Source organism: Choloepus didactylus, chromosome 17 (assembly GCF_015220235.1).
Source record: "Choloepus didactylus isolate mChoDid1 chromosome 17, mChoDid1.pri, whole genome shotgun sequence".
NCBI classification, from domain to species: Eukaryota; Metazoa; Chordata; class Mammalia; order Pilosa; family Megalonychidae; genus Choloepus; species Choloepus didactylus.
The window spans coordinates 30134701-30154312 of NC_051323.1; positions in this window are offsets into that span (position 1 = coordinate 30134701).

Below are 19612 nucleotides of genomic sequence, written 5' to 3' on the forward strand. Positions count from 1 at the left end.
TTTGGTCAAGAAGATGTTCTCCATCCCACGATGCCAGGTCTACATTCCTCCCTGGGAGTCATATTCCACGTTGCCAGGGAGATTCACTCCCCTGGGTGTCTGACCCCACGTAGGGGGGAGGGCAGTGATTTCACCTTTCAAGTGGTCAGATCTGCATTTTATATTGATCCTTCTAGTTGCAGTATGAGAATGGATTTGAGGTTGGGGTGAGAGCAGACCAAATGAAAGAGTGTGGTTACCTAGAGCTCAGTGGGAAAGGAAAGAAGCTGACACATTTGAAAACAATTTTCCCTTAGTAACATTCTTGAAACAGTACAATTAAATGCCTTATGGAGTCATGAAAAATCTGTGGTGAACAAATTTCCAAATTGCTGGCTTATCAGCAAAATATCGTCTACAAAATACAGGCTTGAAAATAGCTTTCTCTTATCCTTACACATAAGGTCATATGACAGCCTGAATAAGTAAACCTAACCTGTCCACAGAGTATAAAGACATAATATCAAAGCTGCTCTAAAGCAATAGCAGTAGGTACCAAGTAGCAATGTTTTCACCACTGCCCTCGGCTCTCGGAACCGGCAGGTGAATTTGCCTGCTCGAATTCCAGCTCACCCTATTGCCTCCCTGCCTCCCTGCCTCCCTGCCTCCCTCGGCATAAAGGGATGGCTGCAGGTCACAGGATACACCACAGGAATGGAAAGGCCAGAGAGCCTACTTCTCTCACACACCAATCCCCGGCTTTCCTTGGGGCTATAAGGAGCCACTCTAAGGGATGGGTATGATTTCCAGGGCTGAGAAGAGGAAACACAGGCCTAAGGAGCTGGCAAGGGTGCAGCTGCACGTCTTCTTTACTCCAGCAAGTGGCAATGAGTAAGTGACAGGACTCAAAAGAGAACTAACTATTCATAGCCAAAGCCACAAGGGCATGAATATTTAAAATTCGTAATTAAATGTCAACTTTTAAAGTATTTTAAGTTTGTTAAAAGTGGCATAAGATGGAAGGCCTTCAAAAGTCCTAGGAATTGTAAATAATGATGGCAGAAACAGGCAACTTAAAATTTTAATTAAAATTGAACCCTAAATTTTATGGCTTTTTATATGAAAGGATGATGTTACTGACCAGTGTCAGTGTTGAAACAGACAGGATAGTCTGCAAATGAACCCAGGAGATCATTCTGGATTGCCTGGACAATAAACTAGCCATTACCAGGGGTCTCCCTATTTATTCTCAAATTCAGCTTCTCATGGCACCTGGGGCTTTCTCTCTCCCACCAAGAGGGGCTGCAACTTTCCATAGATACCCAAGGAGTCCAGGTACTAGGGCAGCTGGCTCTTTCAGATAACCTTTGACAACTGGCATCTAAATCCAGACAGCCTGATATCAAGTAATCTGAGTGGAACCCCTTGACACGGATGCTCACAACTTTGGTCTTGAAGAAGAGAGAGCAAAAGAGGAGGGGATGTGCCTTCCCTGGAATGCACACTTTTGACATGTCTGACAGAGCATGCTGACCCCACCCCTCCGCCTCTGTATCTTCTTTTACAGACCCTTGGCTTGCAAGTTTCCCAGTAAAGGCTGTTGCTTACTCTATGGTATGTGAAGTTGTGGAATTTGCCTGGAGCCCTGCTGCAGGACAACATATTCCTTGAATTGCTTTCCAGAAGATGAGTACTCTTTGTGCCGTTTATGGTCTCACCATTGTGATCTCTCTGGGGAACAACAATATACGTATGTTGAGACAGTAATCCTTCTACTTTGAAGAAGGCAAATACACCCATGATCTCTTTTCTAGCGAAATGTCTTTAAAGCTCTTAAAAAGAAGTGTGACAAACATCGAGGACCGGTGGTTTGATATGCCGGCCCCTCTATCATGGAACTTGCCCTTATGAAGCTCGTTACTGCAAAGGAAAGGCTAAACCTGCATTTAAGTGTGCCCTTGAGCACATCTTTGTTGCTCAGATGTGGCCCTCTCTCCTAGCTAAGTCACCTAGGCAGGTGAACTCACTGCCCTCCCCCCTACATGAGACCTGACTCCCTGGCAACACAGGATATGACTCCCGGGGATGAATCTGGACCCAGCATCCTGAGATTGAGAACATCTTGACCAAAATCGGGATGCGAAATGAAACGAAATAAATGTTCACTGGCTGAGAGATTTCAAATGGAGTTGAGAGGTCACTCGGGTGGATATTCTTACGCACTATATAGATAACACTTTTTAGGTTTTAATGTATTGGAATAGCTAGAAGTAAATACCTGAAACTATCAAACTCCAACCCAGTAGTCTGGACTCTTGAAGATGATTGTATAACAATGTAGCTTTCAAGAGGTGACAGTGTGGTTGTGTAAACCTTGTGGATCACACTCCCTTTATCCATTGTGTGGAGGGATGAGTAGAAAAATGGGGACAAAACCTAAATGAAAAATAGGGTGGGATGGGGGGATGATTTGGGTGTTCTTTTTTTATTTTCTATTCTTATTCTGATTCTTTCTGGTGTAAGGAAAATGTCCAAAAATAGATTGGGGTGAATGATGCGTAACTATACAATGGTACTGTGAACAGTTGATTGTACACCATGGATGATTGTATGGTATGTGAATATAGTTCCATAAAACTGAATTTAATTAAAAAAAAGTGTGAGAATGTTGGTATGACACTAATAAATCTATAATTTTCATTTCTCTGCTCTTATCTATGGCATAATAAGCTTCATTGATTTGTAAAATTTACCCTGACATTTTCTGCCGCACATGAACATGGAAACATCTAGGTTTACAGAACACCCCTTTTTCTGTGGATCTGAGGGAGGCACTGAGACTGAGGTCAATTGCAGGAGAATAAGTCCTCAGCCAGAAATTCCATTTTTAGCTTTCCATGCTTCAAAATAACTAAGAGACCTTATCGATCATACTGCAACAACAACAAAGTATCATGGTTTCACACTCCTTAGAATAGGTTTGTGTAAGCAAAATCCTATTATCTTTGATGTACCCAATTCATGAATGGAAAATGAGGAGAGAAGAGCTCTTTACAGTTAAATTATGGAAATCTCTCCTGTAGCACTATAAAAAATGACTATACTCTTGAATGTGACTAAAATACTGGGTTTGTGAGTAACCTTGAGGACTCAATATTTTTAGTCAAACCATGTGACTAAATTCAATAATTTCCCAGCTGATAATCTCCTTAAGATGTAAAAATACACAAAAGCTTTACAATTTTTTTCACTTACTAAAAATCACCATATTATAAGTTTAATTAATCACTTTTTCAGAACAGGAAATTAGACTTTCAGACCAAGCAATTATGGAAAACCCCAAAGTATTCCCAAAGTTGGATAGGGATTGTCATGATACTTTAAAAAAAACGATCATGCCATCTAATGTATAAAGTAAAACAAATCTGTGCATTTTGGTAATGATTTTAAGAAGTAAAGTAGCAGCTATTATTTGCATTTGTCAAGGAAATGTTTTTTTTTTTTATTTATTAACTTATTTTACTTACGAATGAAATCATTGTTTGTAACTTGTTTTTTGCACTCAACAATTTATCTTGTACATCTTTCTATCTCATTCTTTTAAAAGACTATGTGGCTCCAGGAAAGTAGGTAGAAAGCCAGGAACTGCGTGGACTGGACACCACAGAGCAATCTGACTTTGGGCATACTTCATACAACACTCATGAAAACGTCGAACTGCTGAGATCAGCGAAATCTGTAAGTTTTTGCGGCCAGGGGACCCGCACCCCTCCCTGCTAGGCTCAGTCCCGTGGGAGGAGGGGCTGTCAGCTCCGGGAAGGAGAAGGGAGAACGGCAGTGGCAGCCCTTATCGGAAACTCATTCTACTGATCCAAACTCCAACCATAGATAGACTGAGACCAGACACCAGAGAATCTGAGGGCAGCCAGCCCAGCAGAGAGGAGACAGGCATAGAAAAAAACAGCATGAAAAACTCCAAAATAAAAGGGGAGGATTTTTGGAGTTCTGGTGAACATAGAAAGGGGAAGGGCAGAGCTCAGGCCCTGAGGCTCATATGCAAATCCCGAAGAAAAGCTGATCTCTCTGCCCTGTGGACCTTTCCTTAATGGCCCTAATTGCTTTGTCTCTTAGCATTTCAATAACCCATTAGATCTGTGAGGAGGGCCCTTTTTTTTTTTTTTTTTAATCCCTTTTTTCTTTTTCTAAAACAATTACTCTAAGAAGCCCAATACAGAAAGCTTCAAAGACTTGCTATTTGGGCAGGTCAAGACAAGAGCAGAACTAAGAGAGCTCTGAGACAAAAGGCAATAATCCAGTGGCTGAGAAAATTCACTAAACACTACAACTTCCCAAGAAAAGGGGGGTGTCTACTCACAGCCATCATCCTGGTGGACAGGAAACACTCCTGCCCAGCGCCAGCCCCATAGCCCAGAGCTGCCCCACACAACCCAGTGTGACGGAAGTGCTTCAAATAACAGGCACACTCCACAAAACTGGGCATGGACATTAGCCTTCCCTGCAACCTCAGCTGATTGTCCCAGAGCTGGGAAGGTGGAGCAGTGTGAATTAACAAAGCCCCATTCAGCCATCATTTCAGCAGACTGGGAGCCTCCCTACCAAGCCCAGCAGCCCAGAACCGCCCTGGGGGGACGGCACTCACCTGTGACATAGCACAGTCATCCCTCAACAGAGGACCAGGGGGTGCACGGCCTGGAAGAGGGACCCACTTGCAAGTCTCAGGAGCCATCCACCAATACCAAGGACCTGTGGGTCAGTGGCAGAGACAAACTGTGGCAGGACTGAACTGAAGGATTAGACTATTGCAGCAGCTTTAAAACTCCAGGATCACCAGGGAGATTTGATTGTTAGAGCCACCCCCCCTCCCTGACTGCCCAGAAACACGCTCCATATACAGGGCGGGCAACACCAACTACACACGCAAGCTTGGTACACCAATTGGACCCCACAAGACTCACTCCCCCACTCACCAAAAAGGCTAAGCAGGGGAGAACTGGCTTGTGGAGAACAGGTGGCTCGTGGATGCCACCTGCTGGTTAGTTAGAGAAAGTGTACTCCACGAAGCTGTAGATCTGATAAATTAGAGGTAAGGACTTCAATTGGTCTACACATCCTAAAAGAACCCTATCAAGTTCAGCAAATGCCAAGAGGCCAAAAACAACAGAAAATTATAAAGCATATGAAAAAACCAGACGATATGTATAACCCAAGCCCAAGCACCCAAATCAAAAGATCAGAAGAGACACAGCACCTAGAGCAGCTACTCAAAGAACTAAAGATGAACAATGAGACCATAGTATGGGATACAAAGGATATCAAGAAGACCCTAGAAGAGCATAAAGAAGACATTGCAAGACTAAATAAAAAAACAGAAGATCTTATGGAAATTAAAGAAACTGTTGACCAAATTAAAAAGATTCTGGACACTCATACTACAAGACTAAAGGAAGTTGAACAATGAATCAGTGACCTGGAAGATGACAGAATGGAAAATGAAAGCATAAAAGAAAGAATGGGGAAAAAAAATTGAAAAAATCTAAACGGACCTCAAGGATATGATAGATAATATAAAACGTCCGAATATAAGACTCATTGGTGTTCCAGAAGGGGAAGAAAAGGGTAAAGGTCTAGGAAGAGTATTCGAAGAAATTGTTGGGGAAAACTTCCCAAATCTTCTAAACAACATAAATACACAAATCATAAATGCTCAGCGAACTCCAAATAGAATAAATCCAAAAAAACCTACTCCGAGACATATTCTGATCACACTGTCAAACACGGAAGAGAAGGAGCAAGTTCTGAAAGCAGCAAGAGAAAAGCAATTCACCACATGCAAAGGAAACAGCATAAGACTAAGTAGTGACTACTCAGCGGCCACCATGGAGGCGAGAAGGCAGTGGCATGATATATTTAAAATTCTGAGTGAGAAAAATTTCCAACCAAGAATACTTTATCCAGCAAAGCTCTCCTTCAAATTTGAGAGAGAGATTAAATTTTTCACAGACAAACAAATGCTGAGAGAATTTGCTAACAAGAGACCTGCCCTACTGGAGATACTAAAGGGAGCCCTACAGACAGAGAAACAAAGAAAGGACAGAGAGACTTGGAGAAAGGTTCAGTACTAAAGAGATTCGGTATGGGTACAATAAAGGATATTAATAGAGAGAGGGGAAAAATATATATGACAAACACAAACCAAAAGATAAGATGGCTGATTCAAGAAATGCCTTCACGGTTATAACGTTGAATGTAAATGGATTAAACTCCCCAGTTAAAAGATACAGATTCACAGAATGGATCAAAAAAAATGAACCATCAATATGTTGCATACAAGAGACTCATTTTAGACACAGGGATACAAAGAAATTGAAAGTGAAAGGATGGAAAAAAAATTTCATGCAAGCTACAGCCAAAAGAAAGCAGGTGTAGCAATATTAATCTCAGATAAAATAGACTTTAAATGCAGGGATGTTTTGAGAGACAAAGAAGGCCACTACATACTAATAAAAGAGGCAATTCAACAAGAAGAAATAACAATCGTAAATGTCTATGCACCCAATCAAGGTGCCACAAAATACATGAGAGAAACACTGGCAAAACTAAAGGAAGCAATTGATGTTTCCACAATAATTGTGGGAAACTTCAACACATCACTCTCTCCTATAGATAGATCAAACAGACAGAGGACCAATAAGGAAATTGAAAACCTAAACAATCTGATAAATGAATTAGATTTAACAGACATATACAGAACATTACATCCCAAATCACCAGGATACACATACTTTTCTAGTGCTCACGGAACTTTCTCCAGAATAGATCATATGCTGGGACATAAAACAAGCCTCAATAAATTTAAAAAGATTGAAATTATTCAAAGCACATTCTCTGACCACAATGGAATAAAATTAGAAGTCAATAACCATCAGAGACTTAGAAAATTCACAAATACCTGGAGGTTAAACAACACACTCCTAAACAATCAGTGGGTTAAAGAAGAAATAGCAAGAGAAATTGCTAAATATATAGAGACGAATGAAAATGAGAACACAACATACCAAAACCTATGGGATGCAGCAAAAGCAGTGCTGAGGGGGAAATTTATAGCACTAAACGTGTATTTTAAAAAGGAAGAAAGAGCCAAAATCAAAGAACTAATGGATCAACTGAAGAAGCTAGAAAATGAACAGCAAACCAATCCTAAACCAAGTAGAAGAAAAGAAATAACAAGGATTAAAGCAGAAATGAATGACATAGAGAACAAAAAAACAATAGACAGGATAACTATCACCAAAAGTTTGTACTTTGAGAAGATCAACAAGATTGACAAGCCCCTAGCTAGACTGACAAAATCGAAAAGAGAGAAGACCCATATAAACAAAATAATGAATGAAAAAGGTGACATAACTGCAGATCCTGAAGAAATTAAAAAAATTATAAGAGGATACTATGAACAACTGTATGGCAACAAACTGGATAATGTAGAGGAAATGGACAATTTCCTGGGAACATATGAACAACCTAGACTGACCAGAGAAGAAATAGAAGACCTCAACCAACCCATCACAAGCAAAGAGATCCAATCAGTCATCAAAAATCTTCCCACAAATAAATGCCCAGGGCCAGATGGCTTCACAGGGGAATTCTACCAAACTTTCCAGAAAGAACTGACACCAATCTTACTCAAACTCTTTCAAAACATTGAAGAAAATGGAACACTACCTAACTCATTTTATGAAGCTAACATCAATCTAATACCAAAACCAGGCAAAGATGCTACAAAAAAGGAAAACTACCGGCCAATCTCCCTAATGAATATAGATGCAAAAATCCTCAACAAAATACTTGCAAATCGAATCCAAAGACACATTAAAAAAATCATACACCATGACCAAGTGGGGTTCATTCTAGGCATGCAAGGATGGTTCAACATAAGAAAATCAATCAATGTATTACAACGCATTAAAAATTCGAAAGGGAAAAATCAAATGATCATCTCAATAGATGCTGAAAAAGCATTTGACAAAATCCAACATCCCTTTTTGATAAAAACACTTCAAAAGGTAGGAATTGAAGGAAACTTCCTCAATATGATAAAGAGCATATATGAAAAATCCACAGCCAGCATAGTACTCAATGGTGAGAGACTGAAAGCCTTCCATCTAAGATCAGGAACAAGACAAGGATGCCCACTGTCACCACTGTTATTCAACATTGTGCAGGAAGTGCTAGCCAGGGCAATCCAGCAAGACAAAGAAATAAAAGGCATCCAAATTGGAAAAGAAGAAGTAAAACTGTCATTGTTTGCTGATGATATGATCTTATATCTAGAAATCCCTGAGAAATCGATGATACAGCTACTAGAGCTAATAAACAAATTTAGCGAAGTAGCGGGATACAAGATTAATACACATAAGTCAGTAATGTTTCTATATGCTAGAAATGAACAAACTGAAGAGACACTCAAGAAAAAGATACCATTTTCAATAGCAACTAAAAAAATCAAGTATCTAGGAATAAACTTAACGAAAGATGTAAAAGACCTATACAAAGAAAACTACATAACTCTACTAAAAGAAATAGAAGGGGACCTTAAAAGATGGAAAAATATTCCATGTTCATGGATAGGAAGGCTAAATGTCATTAAGATGTCAATTCTACACAAACTCATCTACAGATTCAATGCAATCCCAATCAAAATTCCAACAACCTACTTTGCAGACTTGGAAAAGCTAGTTATCAAGTTTATTTGGAAAGGGAAGAGGCCTCGAATTGCTAACGACACTCTAAAAAAGAAAAACGAAGTGGGAGGACTTAACACTCCCTGACTTTGAAGCTTATTATAAAGCCACAGTTGTCAAAACAGCATGGTACTGGCACAAAGATAGACATATAGATCAATGGAATCAAATTGAGAATTCAGAGATAGACCCTCAGATCTACGGCCGACTGATCTTTGATAAGGCCCTCAAAGTCACTGAACTGAGTCCTAATGGTCTTTTCAACAAACGGGGCTGGGAGAGTTGGATATCCATATCCAAAAGAATGAAAGAGGACCCCTACGTCACACCCTACACAAAAATTAACTCAAAATGGACCAAAGATCTCAATATAAAAGAAAGTACCATAAAACTCCTAGAAGATAATGTAGGAAAACATCTTCAAGACCTTGTGTTAGGCGGCCACTTCCTAGACTTTACACCCAAAGCACAAGCAACAAAAGAAAAAATAGATAAATGGGAACTCCTGAAGCTTAGAAGTTTCTGCACCTCAAAGGAATTTCTCAAAAAGGTAAAGAGGCAGCCAACTCAATGGGAAAAAATTTTTGGAAACCATGTATCTGACAAAAGACTGATATCTTGCATATATAAAGAAATCCTACAACTCAATGACAATAGTGCAGACAGCCCAATTATAAAATGGGCAAAGGATATGAAAAGACAGTTCTCTGAAGAGGAAATACAGATGGCCAAGAAACACATGAAAAAATGTTCAGCTTCACTAGCTATTAGAGAGATGCAAATTAAGACCACAATGAGATACCATCTAACACCTATTAGAGTGGCTGCCATTAAACAAACAGGAAACTACAAATGCTGGAGGGGATGTGGAGAAATTGGAACTCTTATTTATTGTTGGTGGGACTGTATAATGGTTCAGCCACTCTGGAAGTCAGTCTGGCAGTTCCTTAGAAAACTAGATATAGAGTTACTGTTCGATCCAGCGATTGCACTTCTTGGTATATACCCGGAAGATCGGAAAGCAGTGACACGAACAGATATCTGCACGCCAATGTTCATAGCAGCATTATTCACAATGGCCAAGAGATGGAAACAACCCAAATGTCCTTCAACAGATGAGTGGATAAATAAAATGTGGTATATACACACGATGGAATACTATGCGGCAGTAAGAAGGAACGACCTCGTGAAACATATGACAACATGGATGAACCTTGAAGACATAATGCTGAGCGAAATAAGCCAGGCACAGAAACAGAAATATTATATGCTATCACTAATGTGAACTTTGAAAAATGTAAAACGAATGGTTTATAATGTCGAATGTAGGGGAACTAGCAATAGAGAGCAATTGAGGAAGGGGGAACAGTAATCCAAGAACAGATATGCTATTTAATGTTCTGGGGATGCCCAGGAATGACTATGGTCTGTTAATTTCTGATGGATATAGTAGGAACAAGTTCACAGAAATGTTGCTATATTATGTAACTTTCTTGGGGTAAAATAGGAACAGGTTGGAAGTAAAGCAGTTATCTTAGGTTAGTTGTCTTTTTCTTACTCCCTTGTTACGGTCTCTTTGAAATGTTCTTTTATTGTATGGTTTTTTTTTTTTTAATTTTTTTTCCATACAGTTGATTTAAAAAGGAAAAAAAGGTTAAAAAAAAAAAAGGAAAAAACAAGGAAAAAAATATGTAGTGCCCCCTTGAGGAGCCTGTGGAGAACGCAGGGGTATTGGCCTACCCCACCTCAATGGTTGCTAACATGACCACAGACATAGGGAACTGGTGGTTTGATGGGTTGAGCCCTCTACCATAGGTTTTACCCTTGGGAAGACGGTTGCTGCAAAGGAGAGGCTAGGCCTCCCTATAATTGTGCCTAAGAGCCTCCTCCCGAATGCCTCTTTGTTGCTCAGATGTGGCCCTCTCTCTCTAGCTAAGCCAACTTGAAAGGTGAAATCACTGCCCTCCCCCTTACATGGGGTCAGACACCCAGGGGAGTGAATCTCCCTGGCAACGTGGAATATGACTCCCAGGGAGGAATGTAGACCTGGCATCGTGGGACGGAGAACATCTTCTTGACCAAAAGGGGGATGTGAAAAGAAATGAAATAAGCTTCAGTGGCAGAGAGATTCCAAAAGGAGCCGAGAGGTCACTCTGGTGGGCACTCTTAGCACAATTTAGACAACCCTCTTTAGGTTCTAAAGAATTGGGGTGGCTGGTGGATACCTGAAACTATCAAACTACAACCCAGAACCCATGAATCTCAAAGACAATTGTATAAAACTGTAGCCTATGAGGGGTGAAAATGGGATTGGGAAAACCATAAGGACCACACTCCACTTTGTCTAGTTTATGGATGGATGAGTAGAAAAATAGGGGAAGGAAACAAACAAACAAACAGACAAAGGTACCCAGTGTTCTTTTTTACTTCAATTGCTCTTTTTCACTTTAATTATTATTCTTATTATTTTTGTGTGTGTGCTAATGAAGGTGTCAGGGATTGATTTAGGTGATGAATGTACAACTATGTAATGGTACTGTGAACAATCAAATGTACGATTTGTTTTGTATGACTGCGTGGTATGTGAATATATCTCAATAAAATGAAGATAAAAAAAAAAAGACTATGTGGTATCCCATGCATATCATTACGCTAACAAGTTCCCTATTTATAGATATTTGCATTGTTTTCAACCTTTTGCTTTTAGGAACAATGCTGCAATAAATATCCCTGTATATGTATCTGTTGTTGTGCCCTTGAATGATTATCTATGTAGGATCAATTGCTAGAGGTAGAACTGCTGAGTTAAATACCATGAATATTTAGATTTTAAAAGATATTTCCAAATATTTCTCCCAGGAGTTTGAACCGCTTCATATTCCTGTATAAATACCATGTCAAGGTAAGGCAGTAACTTTTAGACTTTTCTTACCTGGGATTTTTTTCTCTAAAAGAAATCATCGTCAGAGTCCAAAATGAAAAGCAGAAAAGTTTTATTTTGGTAGAAGTTGACACAGGGGCGGGAAGCCTGGGGCTCTGCCCTCTTAGCCCTTCTCTTAATCCTGCAGCACCTCAACAGGCTTCCTGGAGCACAATACAACGAAGGCCATTCCTTTCTTTCTAATACAATGTATTTTTAAATGTATTTGAATGGCTGAAAGTAGAAGCAATATGATTTAAGACCTAAAAATTATTATAGAATCCCTAATTACACTTCAATTTCAGACACAGTCTTCCAGTAATCTAGTCCCAGTACTTTCTACATGTTTTTTCTTTGGTCTCTTTTCCTTTACAAAGAGCATCTGGTTGAGGCTAAGTTCTATCCCTTTTAGAGAGCCAAGTGATTTTCATCTTTGTTTTAATTGCACTGAGTATACGAAATCTAAATTTGCTCACAGGTATCAACACTTTTGTCTTTCTGTTTCCCTTCATTTTAATAAGATAGGGAGCAAAACAGAATAAAATAGTCAAATATTTGTTTAAAAAAATTCATCAACAAAGGTGGTGAGCTGAAACTCTTGGCTATGTCACCATAATAGTTCAAAATACAAATTCATTAGCTGATACATTAAAACCTGAATTGAATGAAAGGTTGGTTGGGGTGTGAATGTATAATATACAGAAGGGTTGGTGGTAAAATATTGAAGAGCCATCTGTATATGATTGCAATCAGTAGCTCTGTTCCATGGTTTGAAAGATGATTTTCAATGTTTCCTTAACAATTGTATCAGACTTTAACAAGTCTGTTGCTTCCTGGAAATGAGCACTGCACCAGCTAAGGAATACATGAACGTCCACTTAGGTGAGGGAGTTTGTACTAGTAATCTTCAAAACCTAGACTTCCCTCTCAGAGCTCTTGATTCACATACAAACTTCTGCAAGTTTCCTCTAAATGGAAGCCTCCATTTCCCCTGATTTTCCAGGAGAAGTTCAGTCGTTTTTTCTTTCTAAACCTTTTCAGTTTTAGTCTGGGTTTTGCCAGATTGAAGAGAAATCATCCAAGATTTATATGAAGGTTGCTTTGCATGGGCATAATTAGGCTTATTATTTTTAGCCAATCAGATATTGTTCTTCTTTTTATAATTTCATAAAGCTTCTTTAAAGCATTCAGAAATCCTGGCTCTTAGAGACAAAGATGGAATACATTCAGCTATCTAAAAGGAGCAGATCTTTAGCTTCAATCAGATGGTTATTGTGAAGGAAGGAAAAAACCCAATAGGAGAACACACACAAAATGCTAGAATGATTTCATTCATTAATTCAACAAATATATGCATGCCTATAAAGCAATGTGCGAGCTTCCAAGGGGGTAGAAAAATGTATAAACCATGGTCACTACCTTGAATTTATGATCTCACCAGGGCAACTAGGCATGCACATCAAAAAAGCTATATGATCATATATGGCAGCACAGGAATAGACTATGAAATGTATGGTACAGATTGTAGTTGCTACAGAAGTTCCACCCCTTCATATTCCTAGTTAATTAACCCTCTGTAGTTTCACATGTCCTTGTCTCCAGCCTAGATGTCATGCCTACCCACTTCAATTGTGTCAGCATCCCAGATCCTTTGCCTGCTTGATCTTTCATATCTGTGTTATGAAAATCGTGGGTAAACTCCACCATCTTCTTTCTCAGCTCTCCCACAGTGCTAATCATAGCTGGAGGAAGTTATGTCCTTTGCTTTACCTGATTCTCTGTGTGGTATCTCACAATAGCTCTTCCAACTTTTCCTACTCTCCTGGAGCTCCTGATCCCAGGGGCTCCAACATCTCAGCAGATGACCTGACCCCTCTCCTTTGCTAAAGGAATCAAGGACATCTGACTTGATTTCACTTTCCAACCTTCCAGTCTGAAAATGTTTCTGATTCTCATTCTTCCTGTCCAAATATAACTTCTCCAGAGCTATAGTCAACTGAAGGCTTGACAGGGGCTGGAGAATCCACTTCTAAGATGGTTCACTCACATGGCTCGGGGCAGGAGGCCTCAGTTCCTTGCCCAGTAGGCCTTTCCATAGGACTACTTGAGTGACCTCACACATGGCAGCTGGCTTCCCCCACAGCAAGTAACCCCAGAAAGAAAGCAAGATGTGGCAGTGCTTCTTGTGACCCAGTCTCAGAAGCAGCACACTGCCACTTCTGTCTTATTCTGTTTGTTAGGAGCGAGTCACTAAATCCTGCCCACACTCAAGGAGAGGAATTGGTCTCCACCTCTTGAAGGAAGAAATTTAAAAATTGTAGGCATATCTTAAAACCATCATATGTCTCAAATAAACCATAGTTTCAACCTTGCTAGTCTTTCAAGCTACTGTCCTGCTCTTGGTCCTTTTACTGTAGCTGTTCTCAAAACAGTGATCTGTTCTCACTTCCCTTACTGTCTCATCAGTCAATATTCAACTGTTGACAGTCCAGATGATTATCTCCTAACTGAACACTACCACTGTTGAGCATAATATTCAAATTATTCAATAATATTCAAATTATTCAAGGCCCTCCAAAATCTAGCCACAGTCTATCTTTCCATCTTACCTTCCCCAGTTCCCCTTTACACATTAGTCAGTTGGACTTCTCACCATTCCCAAAACATGCCCTCTGCTCTCCCACCTCTATATATTTGCTCAGATGTTTTCCCTTACCAGGAAGGCTCCCTTCCACTTTCTCATTCTTCAAGACCTAGCTCAACTGCTATCTCATCTAATGCAATTTTATTGAGATATATTCACATATCATACAATACTCCAAAGTGTACAATCAGTTGTTCATAGTACCATCAGAAGAACAGTTTCTTGATCTTACCAACCAGAAACATTCTCTCTCTCCTCTGTGCTCCCAGAGCATTAATTGCTCTTTTTGAGGTAGTCATCCCATTTTAAACTGTTATAGTATGGTATACATCTTTTATTGCTTTCAGTACCCCAACAATACCTGACTCATATTAAGTCCTCAACCTTCTTTGAATGAATAAATTTACCTAAATCTTTAAGATTTAATTTTATTCTCATTAAAAGGCAAATTAAAGTCCCTATAATCTCTAATTCTGTTAAATTAACATATTGAGCAAAAGAAATTGCAGATTTGTCCCTGCTAAAGAAGACTAGTCTTTTCTATTATTTGAACAATTTTAACAATATGATTCAAATTAAATTATGATTATTCTCCAAAAAGGTTTGCTTCTGAGATATGTTTGCATATAGTATTTTTACAATTCCTGGCTAACATGAAATTTCCATGGAAACAGATCACACACACTGGAGAAGAAAGGAATTGAATTGTACTTGAGCTGCATTCTGTCATCTCCATAGAGCTATTTGTGCTAGATATTTGAATGTTCAGGGAACCTCCAATTTTAAATCACCAAAGTAAAGACATAATATTTAATACTTTTTAGAAAAAGAACTGGCTGCTATTAATTTTAAAGATTTTTATTAATGTGCTAAGATAATATAAAAAGCAGAATATTTCTTGAATCACACAATATCCAATATCAGTAAATAACATACTTTTTTTTTTTTTTTTTTTTTTTTGCCTCTGCTATACAGGAAAGGGAAACATACCACATGCTCAGCATGAAAAGGGTGGTGTTGCTGTTGCTGTTATGGTTTATCAGTAGAACAATTTCTTCTTGATGTCATTCAGTTGTTTGTCCAAAAAAAGCCTCTAGTCTAGATTCATTGTCTAATGATGAGTTTATCTAACAACATTGATTCAAATGTGTCTAATCAAATAGGGACAGTTTGTTTAACATACATGTATAGAAACTAAAAGGTGAAAATATTTTCTGTTCACTAAACAGTGCTGCAAACCTTTCTGACTTAAGAAATGTGTTCTTTTCTTAAGCACTGTAAAAATTTACCCACAAACTTAAAATCACCAGAAATATTGTATTTTGAAGTTTATCTTTCTCTAATCTGTTTCTCCAATTCAATATTAATTTGTCCTTGTAAATCAACATTTTTAGACACCTATTCAAGGAACTCAAAATGTTCAAGAGGTATCAGAAACACATCAGGATTTTCTTTAGATTCCCATGTACTGCATGTCAACTGTTAATTGTTATTTTTACCTTTCAAGAAATAGGTTCAGAACAAACACAGAAAAAAGGAAAAGAATTACAAACACTGTGCATACCATGCATCAAAAATATACACATAGGTTATTTTTTTAATTAAATTCAGTTTTGTTGAGATATATTCCCTGTATCACCTAAGATGGACCTCCTTCTCACTATGTCTCTGGCAGTCTCTTAAACCTGAAAATTACCTCAGTCTCAAATTCCTTCTTATTACACTACTCCTGTCTCTGAAATTGGAATCATATTCATTGATTCTCCTGGTATTTTCAATTTGACTGCTAGACCCTCCTTGGAGCCTATGCCTGTTAGATGAATTTATCTCCCAGCTCCCATACCTCCTTCTTGGGCTACTGGCCATGGGATTCTGGAACACTTCATCGCCAGGATCACATTACTCATGATCAATAGCAACAGAAGAGGGATGGGCAACATAGTGTCTAAAATAGATAGATAGAAAGCAAGAATCAGTGAGTGTGCTTTCAGCAAAATAGAAGGGATAATGCATTCTAAGCAACCAATGCAAGTACTGCTCAGTTTATTAATGAATTGGCATTTTAAATTACAAGCCAGCCCTTGAAAATCAATTCCCCAAAGTTTAATCACCCTAGGACATTAAAATAATGTTTCTAGATCAAAAAGCCTAGGAAGGTTAAAACCATGGTATTAGTAAAAGTTACTTTGTTGGACACCTACCATGTACCAGGCATTTTACATATACAACAGTATTTACCAGTATTTACTTCACAACTCTGAAATTTTGGTATTTTAGAGATGACTGAGGCTAAGAGAGATTAACTGTCTCAAGTCACACTGCTCACAATTGGGGAACTTGAATTTGAACCCCAGCTTATCTAAAAACCTCACATTCTTATTGCCATATGATGCTGATACGTCAATAAGATAGAATTATGGAAGCCCTTAAAATAACATGATGACTCTATCGACAGAAGAAAATATTTATGAAAATTTAAGCAAAATATAAAAACATAAATATCCAATGACTATAACTATATAAAATGATTTATACAAGGGAACCCAGAGAAAATAAAATAATTGCCACTTTAGAGTAGTAAGATTATGTTTTGATCAGCTTATTCCAAAGTATCTATTGCACATGATACTGTTTTTAAAATTTGTTTTCCAATTGTTCACTATTAGTATAAAGAAATATAATTGATTGTTGTGTGTTGAACTTGTTTCCTACAATCTTGCTAAACTCATTTATTAGTTCTTGGAAAATTTTTTTTTTTTTTTGTATATTGTTTGGGACATAGATAATCATGTCATCTGCAAATAGGAAAGGTTTCATTGCTTCCATTCCAATCTGTATGGTGCTTATTTCTTTTTCTTGCCTAATTGCACTAGCTTCGACCTCAAATACAGAGTTAAATAGGAAGGGGTAAGAGTAGACACCCTTGCCTTATTTCTGATGTTAGGATGAAAACATTCAGCCTTGCAACATTCAGTTTGATATTAGCTGTAAGTTTTTTGAAGATGCTCTTTATCATGTTGAGGAAGTTCCCTTCTATTCCTAGTTTGTTAAGAGGTGTTTTTTTTTTTTTTTAATCATGAATGGATGCTTAATTTTTTAATGCTTTTTCTGCATCAACTAATATTATAATGTGTTTTTTCTCCTTAAGATTGTGAAAATGTGGACTACATTGATTTTCAAATATTGAACCAGCCTTGCATTCACAGAATAAACCCTACTTACTCATGATGTGTTATTCTTTTTTATATATTACTGGATTTAATTTGCTTATATTTTGCTGAAGATTTTTCTGTCTATGTTCATGAGGGATATTGAACTGTAGTTTTCTTTTCTTATAAAATCTTTGGTTTTAGTATCAGGATAATGATGGCCTCACATAATGAGTTGGAAAGTGTTCCCTCTTCATATCTCTCTATTTCATCTTGGGTGAGTTTTGGTAGTTTGTGTTTTTTGAGAATTGACCCATATCATCTAGTTGTTTAATAATGTGTAGAGTTATTCATATTATTCCTTTATTATTCTTTTAATGTCTATAGAGGCTATAGCGATATCTCCTTTTTTCAGTCTGGATATTGGAAATTGGTGTCATCTCTCTTTTTTTCCTTTGTGAGTCTTGCTAAAATTTTATCAATTTTACTGATCATTTCAAAGAACCAACTTTTGGCTTCACTGATTTTCTCCACTGTTTTTCTGTTTTCAATTTAATTGATTTCTACTCTTATCTAAAGTATTTCCTTCCTTCTGTGTGTTTTGGGATTTATTTTGCTCTTTTTTCCCCAACTTCTTAAGATGGAAACTGAGGCCATTGATTTCAGACCTTCTTAAATTAAACATAAGCATTTAATATTATAAATTTTCCTCTAAGCACTTACTTTAGCTGCATCCAACAGATTTTGATATGTTTTCTAATTTTCCTGAGACTTCCTCTTAGACCCATGAATTATTTGTCATTGTATTAATTTCCAATTTTTGGAGATTTTCTTGTTATCTTTCTGTTATTGATTTCTAAACTAATTCCTTTATGACAGAGAACATAGTCTGCATTCATTTTCTATTCATTTAAATTTGTTAAGGTTTGTTTTATGATCCATGATATAGTCTATCTTGGCAAATTTTCCATTTGCACTTTAAAAGAATGTATACTCTGCTGCTGTTGAGAGGAGTACTCTATAAATGTCAATTAGGTCTAGTTGATGGTGTTGTTTAGTTCTTCTATGTGTACATAGAAAATACATATATACTTATACAGAAGATATAAATATAATTATATATCTGTATCTTCTATGTCCTTGCTGATTTTCTTTCTACTTCTCTATTGAATACCAAGAAGGGAATACTGAAGTCTCCAATTATACTTGTGGATTTCTTCCTCCAGTTTTGTCAGGTTTTGCTCCATATATTTTTAAATTTTTTATGCATTTTATTGATATATATCCACATACCATATGTGCTGATTTGAGTGTGTTGTGTCCCCCAAATGCCATTACCTTTGTGGTCTTGTGTGGGGCGGAAGTTTTGGTGCTGGTTGGATTTGCTTGGAATGTGCCCCACCCAGCTGTGGGAGATGATTCTGATGAGATGTTCCCATGGAGGTGTGGCCCCACCCATTCAGGGTGGACCTTGATCAGTGGAGCTATATAAATGAGCTGACTCAGAGAGAGGGAAGGGAATGCAGCTGTGAGTGATGTTTTGAAGAGGAGCAAGCTTGTTAGAGAGGAACGTCCTGGGAGAAAGCCGTTTTGAGGCCGGAGCTTTGGAGCAGATGCCAGCTGTCTTCCTATCTAGCAGAGGTTTTCCGGATGCCATTGGCCATCCTCCGGTGAAGGTACCCGATTGCTGGGGTGTTACCTTGGACACTTTGTGGCCTTAAGACTATAACTGTGTAGCGAAATAAACCCCCGTTTTATAAAAGCCTATCCATCTTTGGTGTTTTGCATTCTGCAGCATTAGCAAACTAGAACACCATACAATCATCCAAAGTGTACAATCAATTGTTCATAATATCGTCATATAGTTGTGCATTCATCACCACAATTTTTGAACATTCTTGTTACTCCAAAAAATAAAAATAAATATAAGAATTAAAATAAAGGTAAAAAAGAACACACAAAACATCCCATATCCCTTCTCCCCCACTACTATTCATTTACTTTTTGTCCCCATTTTTCTACTCATCTGTCCATACACTGAATAAAGGGAGCGTGAGCCACAAAGTTTTCACAATCACATGGTCACACCATATAAGTTATATAGTTATATGATCATCTTCAAGAATGAAGGATAATGGATTACAGTTGAACAGTTTCAGGT